Source organism: Lycorma delicatula, chromosome 2 (genome assembly GCF_047948215.1).
Source record: "Lycorma delicatula isolate Av1 chromosome 2, ASM4794821v1, whole genome shotgun sequence".
Classification (NCBI taxonomy): Eukaryota; Metazoa; Arthropoda; class Insecta; order Hemiptera; family Fulgoridae; genus Lycorma; species Lycorma delicatula.
In genome coordinates, this window is record NC_134456.1 from 167,946,596 (window position 1) to 167,955,996 (window position 9,401).

A 9,401-nucleotide genomic window follows, 5' to 3' on the forward strand; every position below is an offset into this window, starting at 1 on the left:
CTATGATTTCATATCTCATACTGTGAATCATTAATATTTTGTTGATCCTAACAATGTACTCATACTGAAACCATTGAACTTTTGAGGGATGTCGCTGAAATTGTGTAATAAAAATCACAGGGGAGCTGCAAAACACAACGTGGAATCTTCCTTTGCTCAATTCATGTTGTGTAGCATAAGAGAAGAGAATCCTTCCAGAAAATACTCGATCGTTGATGGTGATACAAATTACCAGAGTGAACCACTCATAGTTACTTTTTTCTAATAACTATGCATGTTAACCCACTGTTTCCAAATAAGCAGGATTTGATATGAGTTTAACAAGAAACCTAATTATAAAAGATGTTTACATCATCATAATCAAAATTAATAGTTTACAGATAAACATGTTTTATAAATATTTATGCAAATTCATACATCTAAGGGATGAAAAACAACAGTGTAAAAAGAACGAATCATTTTACTAACCAACTATTAAATTAAAAAACAAAGTATATGATTAAATTATATATTTATCTGAAAAATTATAAAATAAGTAATTAAAAATAATAAGGTAATCAAAATGAAAATTAGACTTTTTAATATCCAAAATATGCATGTATAAAGATTTAAATAAGAGTAACTTATGATAAATAATAAATTACTATTAATTATAACAGTATTGTAATATCATTATACAGAGCGTTTCATAATGTTCTTCGGAGTTTCGAAAATTCATTAACACAAAACTATTTCGCTCATAAGAATAAAACAAGTACTGTACAAAAGAGTACTTCAAATAGTTTTTTCAGATATACTAGGCAGTTAGTAAACCATTTGCTCGCTACGTGTCGACAGTAGAGAAAATGGCTGCCACGGGAAGCGAGAAGTCGTTTTGTGTGTTAGAATTTCACTTGTCAAAGTCAGTAATTTCTGTGCAACATGCGTTTCGGTTGAAATTTCATAAGGAGCCACCAAGTGCCAATTCAATTCGTGCAAGGTATAAACAATTCAGTGAAACTGGTTGCTTGTGCAAGCGAAAATCAACTGGTCGTGCATCGACCTCAGAAGTCAATGTTGAACGTATGCGTGCAAGTTTCATTTGCAGTCCGTCAAAATCGACTGTGGCTGTGGGCAGAGAATTAGGAATTCCGAAAACAACAGTGTGGAGAGTTCTCTGTAAACGTTTATTATGCAAACCATACCATCTTCAATTAATCCAGCGTCTTTCTGATGGAGATAAAACACGTAGGCTCGATTTTTGTTTACAGTTACAGGAAAAGATGTTGTTAGATGAAGGTTTTCTAAACAAGATAATTTTCAGCGATAAAGCTACTTTCCATATTAGCGGCAAAGTAAACCGTCATAACGTGCGAGTTTGGAGAACTGAAAACCCACACGCTTATGTGGAACACATTTGGGATTCAATGAAAGTAAACGTTTTTTGTACGATCTCTCGTGAGGCAGTGTATGGGCCTTTCTTTTTTATGGAAACGACAGTAACCGGCCTGATATACCTGGATATGTTACAGTTATGGCTTATGCCTCAGCGACTCAACGACTTCATTTTCCAGCAAGATGGTTGTCCTGCCCATTTTCATAAAGAGGTTTGATAGTACCTTAACACATTACCTCGGCGCTGGATAGGACGTGCGTCTGAAGAAGACCAACACATTATCCTGTGGCCACCAAGATCACCAGACCTCACGCCATGTGATTTCTTTCTCAGGGGATACGCGAAAGATAAGGTGTTTATCCCACCAATGCCGCACGATATCGCTGAGCTAAAGGATCGCATAATCAATGCATTCAACTCTGTCGAAAATGACATGTTAGAACGAGTTTGACAAGAGCTAGACTTTCGTGTTGATGTGTGCCGTGTCACCAGAGGAGCACATACTGAACATTTATAGATTTTAACAAAAACTGTTTGAGTCCCTGCATCACCTCGTACAACTTTCATTTAGGTAAGTGAAATACTTTTTTTGTAACTCCTAAGAACATTATGAAACGCTCTGTATACATAATTATAACTTTGACTTACTCAAAATTATAACCCTGGTAGTAATGCTCACTTTTATGATTTTGAAATTATTGTTATTTTTAAAGGACTATTACTTATAAATTATTGTTATATTTGAAATGTATTAGTATTAATATTGTGTTTTTGATTTTGTATCTTTTCATCTGTGTTTTTATTATCACTCCATAACTACCATATTTAAAATTCTAATTATTATTTTTGTTGTATTTGAATATATAATTATTATTGTATTTTAAATTTATATGTGAGTTGTTGACTTGTAGCTATTGTTATATACTGTGATTGTTCTATACGATTTTATGTAATATTGTGCAACATACAAAGTTTTTGTGTAGCTGTTCTGTTGCACGAACAAAACAAATTAACAATAATTATATTTAATTATTATTATTTTTGTTTTTTTTGTTTTCAGTCATTTGACTGGTTTGAAGCAGCTCTCCAAGATTCCCTATCTAGTGCTAGTCGTTTCATTTCAGTATACCCTCTACATCCTACATCCCTAACAATTTGTTTTACATATTCCAAATGTGGCCTGCCTACACAATTTTTCCCTTCTACCTGTCCTTCCAATATTAAAGCGACTATTCCAGGATGCCTTAGTATGTGGCCTATAAGTCTGTCTCTTCTTTTAACTATATTTTTGCAAATGCTTCTTTCTTCATCAATTTGCTATAACACTCTTCATTTGTCACTTTATCCACCCATCTGATTTTTAACATTCTCCTATAGCACCACATTTTAAAAGCTTCTAATCTTTTCTTCTCAGATACTCCGATTGTCCAAGTTTCACTTCCATATAAAGTGACACTCCAAACATACACTTTCAAAAATCTTTTCCTGACATTTAAATTAATTTTTTATGTAAACAAATTATATTTCTTACTGAAGGCTCGTTTAGCTTGTGCTATTCGGCATTTTATATCGCTCCTGCTTCGTCCATCTTTAGTAATTCTACTTCCCAAATAACAAAATTCTTCTACCTCCATAATCTTTTCTCCTATTTTCACATTCAGTGGTCCATCTTTGTTATTTCTACTACATTTCATTACTTTTGTTTTGTTCTTGTTTATTTTCATGCGATAGTTCTTGCGTAGGACTTCATCTATGCCGTTCATTGTTTCTTCTAAATCCTTTTTACTCTCGGCTAGAATTACTATATCATCAGCAAATCGTAGCATCTTTATCTTTTCACCTTGCACTGTTACTCCGAATCTAAATTGTTCTTTAACATCATTAACTGCTAGTTCCATGTAAAGATTAAAAAGTAACGGAGATAGGGAACATCCTTGTCGGACTCCCTTTCTTATGTTCTTCAATTGTTACTGTTGCTGTTTGATTCCTGTACATGTTAGCAGTTGTTCTTCTATCTCTGTATTTGAACCCTAATTTTTTTTAAATGCTGAACATTTTATTCCAGTCTACGTTATCGAATGCCTTTTCTAGGTCTATAAACGCCAAGTATGTTGGTTTGTTTTTCTTTAATCTTCCTTCTACTATTAATCTGAGGCCTAAAATTGCTTCCCTTGTCCCTAATACTTTTCCTGAAACCAAATTGGTCTTCTCCTAACACTTCCTCTCAATTCTTCTGTATAGAATTCTAGTTAAGATTTTTGATGCATGACTAGTTAAACTAATTGTTCTGTATTCTTCACATTTATCTGCCCCTGCTTTCTTTGGTATCATTACTATAACACTTTTTTTGAAGTCTGACGGAAATTCCCCTTTTTCATAAATATTACACACCAGTTTGTATAATCTATCAATCCCTTCCTCACCTGCACTGCGCAGTAATTCTACAGGTATTCCGTCTATTCCAGGAGCCTTTCTGCCATTTAAATCTTTTAATGCTCTCTTAAATTCAGATCTCAGTATTGTTTCTCCCATTTCATCCTCCTCAACTTCCTCTATAACACCATTTTCTAATTCATTTCCTCCGTATAACTCTTCAATATATTCCACCCATCTATCGACTTTACCTTTCGTATTATATATTGGTGTACCATCTTTGTTTAACACATTATTAGATTTTAATTTATGTACCCCAAAATTTTCCTTAACTTTCCTGTATGCTCCGTCTATTTTACCAATGTTCATTTCTCTTTCCACTTCTGAACACTCTTCTTTCGCCAGTTTGCACTTCCTGTTTATAGCCGATAGTTCCTTTTACTTTCTCCATCACTATCATTCTTATATTTTCTACGTTCATCCATCAGCTGCAATATATCGTCTGAAACCCAAGGTTGTCTACCAGTTCTCTTTATTCCGCCTAAGTTTGCTTCTGCTGATTTAAGAATTTCCTTTTTAACATTCTCCCATTCTTCTTCTACATTTTCTACCTTATCTTTTTTACTCAGACCTCTTGCGATGTCCTCCTCAAAAATCTTCTTTACCTCCTCTTCCTCAAGCTTCTCTAAATTCCACCGATTTATCTGACACCTTTTCTTCAGGTTTTTAAACCCCAATCTACATTTCATTATCACCAAATTATGGTCGCTATCAATGTCTGCTCCAGGGTAAGTTTTGCAGTCAACGAGTTGATTTCTAAATCTTTGCTTAACCATGATATAATCTATCTGATACCTTCCAGTATCGCCTGGCTTTTTCCAAGTGTATATTCTTCTATTATGATTTTTAAATTGGGTGTTGGCAATTACTAAATTATACTTCGTGCAAAATTCTATAAGTCGGTCCCCTCTTTCATTCCTTTTGCCCATCCCGTATTCACCCACTATATTTCCTTCCTTGCCTTTTCCAATCTCCAACTATTATTAAATTTTCATCTCCTTTTACGTGTTTAATTGCTTCATCAATCTCTTCGTATACACACTCTACCTCATCATCATCATGGGCACTTGTAGGCATATAGACGTTAACAATCGTTGTCGGTTTAGGTTTTGATTTTATCCTTATTACAATGATTCTATCGCTATGCGTCTTGAAATACTCCACTCTCCTCCCTATCTTCTTGTTCATCACGAAACCTACTCCTGCCTGCCCATTATTTGACGCGGAGTTAATTACTCTAAAATCACCTGACCAAAAGTCGCCTTCCTCTTTCCACCGAACCTCACTAATTCCTACTATATCCACATTCATCCTATCCATTTCCCTTTTTAAATTTTCTAGCCTACCAACCTTTTTTAAGCTTCTAACATTCCACACTCCGACTCGTAGAATGTTATTTTTTAGTTTTCTGGTGACCCCTTCCTTAGTAGTCCCCACCCAGAGATCCGAACGGGGGACTATTTTACCTCCGGAATATTTTACCAAGGAAGGCGCCTCCATTATTGCTATGTGAAAATGCAGAGAGCCACATTTTCTTGGAAAAAAAAACAGTGTAGTTTTCCATTGCTTTCAGCTGCGCAGAACTCAGAGGACTGAGTGATGTAGATATGGCCGTTTAAGTCATTGTGGCTCACGCCCCTAACAACTACTGAAAGAGCTGCTGCCCTCTTTCAGGAATCATTCCTTAGTCTGGCTCTCAACAGATACCTCTCCGATATCGTTGCACCTTCGGTCCAGCTACTCTGTATCCCTGAGCACTCAAGCCCCCTCACCAACGGCAAGGTCTCATGAATCATAGAGGAGGTTATTGTTTATTAATTAATTATATTTATATATTAATTAATTATTATATTAATAATAAATTACTGTTACTAATTACTATTAATAATAGTATTTCTGGGTTCTGTGGTATTTAATGGGTTTCATATTGAAACCCATTTATTATACCTGATTCTGTGTCTACTTCAAAAAGAAATTCAAAATGTGTATATAAGTCTCACTTCAACTACTTAGAGTAAATAAAGCAATTGAAATGCGCATGGTGTGATGAAGAAGAAGTTTGATAGAAAAGAGGATCAGCCCAAGAAACTACCACAATATAAACATTCTAAATATTCAAAATCCTAATTCTTCAAGGCTATGCACGAATAAAAAAAAAAAAAAAGTATGTCATGAATTTTTTTTAATTTTAATATTTTGATCGTTATTATAATTTTGTTAATTGATAGTATCTATTAAGTTTTAGATAAACCAATAAAAAAATAATCAGTATAGAATGAAATAATTTATTAGTGCACAATGAAAATATTGTTTTTCAATTAACATTTAACATTTTTTGGTTTGTTTAACCCTCGTCTAGAAAGTATACCTTTTTAAATTCATTTTTTCTTCAGATTATACAATGTCAAAACATATAAAAAACAATTTGACATTTATTCTGGTCCAAATTATGCCCAACCAGTTATGAAACTTTTCCATCAGTTTAACCTGAATACCTGTCCAATATGATTAATGGCATTTCGAGACTGTTATGAATTTTTTTTTTTATTGCAACGTTATAGCAACTTTACAATCTGTTCAGCAAGAGAATTGAACAATAAGTAAATATTTATTTGAACCAACATTAAGTAGCCACAGCAGACCCAGTGGTTTGTGACAGTGAGAAGTAATATCATGAAGAAAAAGTAGTCTAAAATTATGAAAGTCAAATTTAATGTTTAATTTTAATGGGTTTAAAATTAATGTTAACTCTGAAATATTAATAATACTTGTCTAGGAAAGACCGGTCCTATGATACAAGTGAAAATTACAAAGAGAGACGACTTAAATTGGAAGTGTGGAAGGAAGTATTTCTGGAGATGAAAGTTGATTTATTATTCGATGCATAAAAAAAATATACTTAAGTAATGTATATGAATAATTTTATTGTTGTATTTAACTACTAATTTATACAAATTACTTGGAACATTTTTTCGTGAGAACTGTAACATTTTTAGTATTTATTATTTGTAATATATTAAAAAAAATCTTGGAGAGCTGCATCAAACCAAACAAATGACTAAATACAAAAAAAATATATGTATATAAGAATTGTTTTAATGTAGTAGTTCTTCAATTCTAAAACATATCTTGATTAACTGAATGAAAGGTTAAATATTTTTTAATCTGCCTGTTTTATCTCCTAAGAAATAAGCTGTATAAATTCAGCTTTATTTTGCGTTTCTGAGAATAAATTGCCAATTAAACGGTATATTTGTCCTTGGATTTTAAAAGTGGAAATGTACTTATAGTCATCAATTATTTTATTATAACCAAAATTAATTATTTGAAATGCCAAATTATGCGATCTCAGATTTGAAAGAAAATGATCTGATTTCAAATGTGTTGGTCAAGCAAGTGTTTTTAATAGATCTTGGAAGCTTTGGTATTTCAGGCAGTTTCACTTTACCATTGTAACAACAAACTGGAATTTTTCTCTCCATACCAGTTTTTAGCTTTAAAATGTAAACAAGTTGCATTAAATTGTTATTGAACATAAATTATGTTAGACTGATCACATACAATTTCTTAAAGATAAAATTAGAAAATTCATTTTTGGTTTTTCCAAGCTTTGCAAGTTTATGCATTTAGCAGAACTTAACAAACTTACTTTGTGTTTGTGCAACCTAGCCTACATATTGGAATAACTGCTTATAAGGACAGTTTGAAAAAATAAGTTATTTTTCCCATTTTAACAATTCGGTCATTAAAAAAACACTTTTAAATGAATTGTGAAGAATACACCTCAGATTTTTTTAATAGGGAAATAGTTCTTGATGTTTGACAATTAGAATCATCAATGAAACATGCACATTGCAACTGGGGTATTCTGCTCAAATACATTGTACTCAATTATATTGTTCATATGGACTTTCCTCATATGCCACAGGAAATAATACCAATGCTAACTTGGTGAATGTTGGCTACTACGGGTTAAAAAGAAGTTTTAGAAAACTCTAATCACAAATACACTTGTTCAGCTTGACATATGAAATAATATAAATGTTTCAAAGCAAACTTGTTTTTTTAAATTCACAAATAAATCCAATTAGGGGCATTCAATTAAATTGACCTGCACTGCAAGCAATTAGTGGTAAGCCTAGTATAGCAAAGTAACTTATATTTTGATATGTAATAATGAAATTTCTAAGATTATGTAGAAACTAAATTGTTTCAGTTACTGCTATAAGTAAATATAAGGATCTGTATACGCATAAAAACTCATCCTCCTATCCAAGGTATGAAGGGCTCTGCCAGAAATAAACAAATTGATGAAGATTTACCTGAAAGAAAATCATTTTGACAATCAGAAATATATACAAATGAACATTGCAATATTTTTTATCGAATAAGATTCTTTCAAAAACATTCAAAATGTTTATTAGATTACTTATTCTATACCTGATAACAGTTATGTAGAAATAATAGGGTTATGATCAATCAAATGCAAGAAAAAGTTAATTTTGATTAATTTGTTTTTACACTGAATATTACTATTACTGATGAGAATAAAAAATCATAAGAAAAGAAAGTCATAATAAAAAATCTGATGTAGACACCACATAACTTCCTTGTACACCAGTTAAATTACATATACACATTTTTTTTTTTTAAATAAAAAATTCATAAAATTTCATTTCATTAATAACTTCTGAGATTTTTTCTTTTTTGTTATTGAATAATTATTATTAATAAACAAATTAGTTTTACAATGAGAGGTTAATAATTATTAATAAATCAATATATTTAAATTAAAAAAAGGAGATGAAGTCTGATTCAAACCAATGTGCCATCCCCTAAGTCCAAATATTTCATTACTTAAATTTTATTTGGTTATAACTCTGGAACGAATGAAAATAAGTACCACTTATGACATATCGTTGAAAAGCTCTTAATGAGGGCTTATTACTGCAGTTAAGAAAAAGTTCAAAATCTAATTTTTTTTTTGGATTTTGGGTTTTTTTACACCCTTTTGGTTCAGTCGATTGCAATCAAAAGGGCGAGGTGGTTATAGATGATACATCAATCCTAAATCCAAAATTTCAACATTCTACAACTAATTGTTTTGAGTTATATGTACAAATGTCATGCCAAAACTAGTCAAAATGGATATTTCTGTTGAAATCTGAAAACCAAAACTTTTCAAGATCACAATACTTGAAAAGTTTTGTGAAAAGATCACAAAACTTTGATCTACTTCGTACGAAGACTCTTTGTAAAGGAAGTAAAAATGGATTCATTAAGAATTACGTTAAGTATATATATATATATTTTTTTAAGTTTACTAATGATATAGCTGAGCATTATTAAAAAAGAAACTGTCAAACATTAATATTATTATTTGTATATTAATATTATATATATATATTCATGTGTGTGTGTTATAATGCAAACTATCTTAAATAGATTTAATATTTTACTGACGATAAAAACTGTATACCTTTTCTAGTTAAGTATGTTTATTTCTTCCTCTTCCTACAAGTATATTTGCAAATGTTACAAGGAGGAACAAAAAAAACATTTTAGGAGTAATAATTAATTATGTAACAAAGAA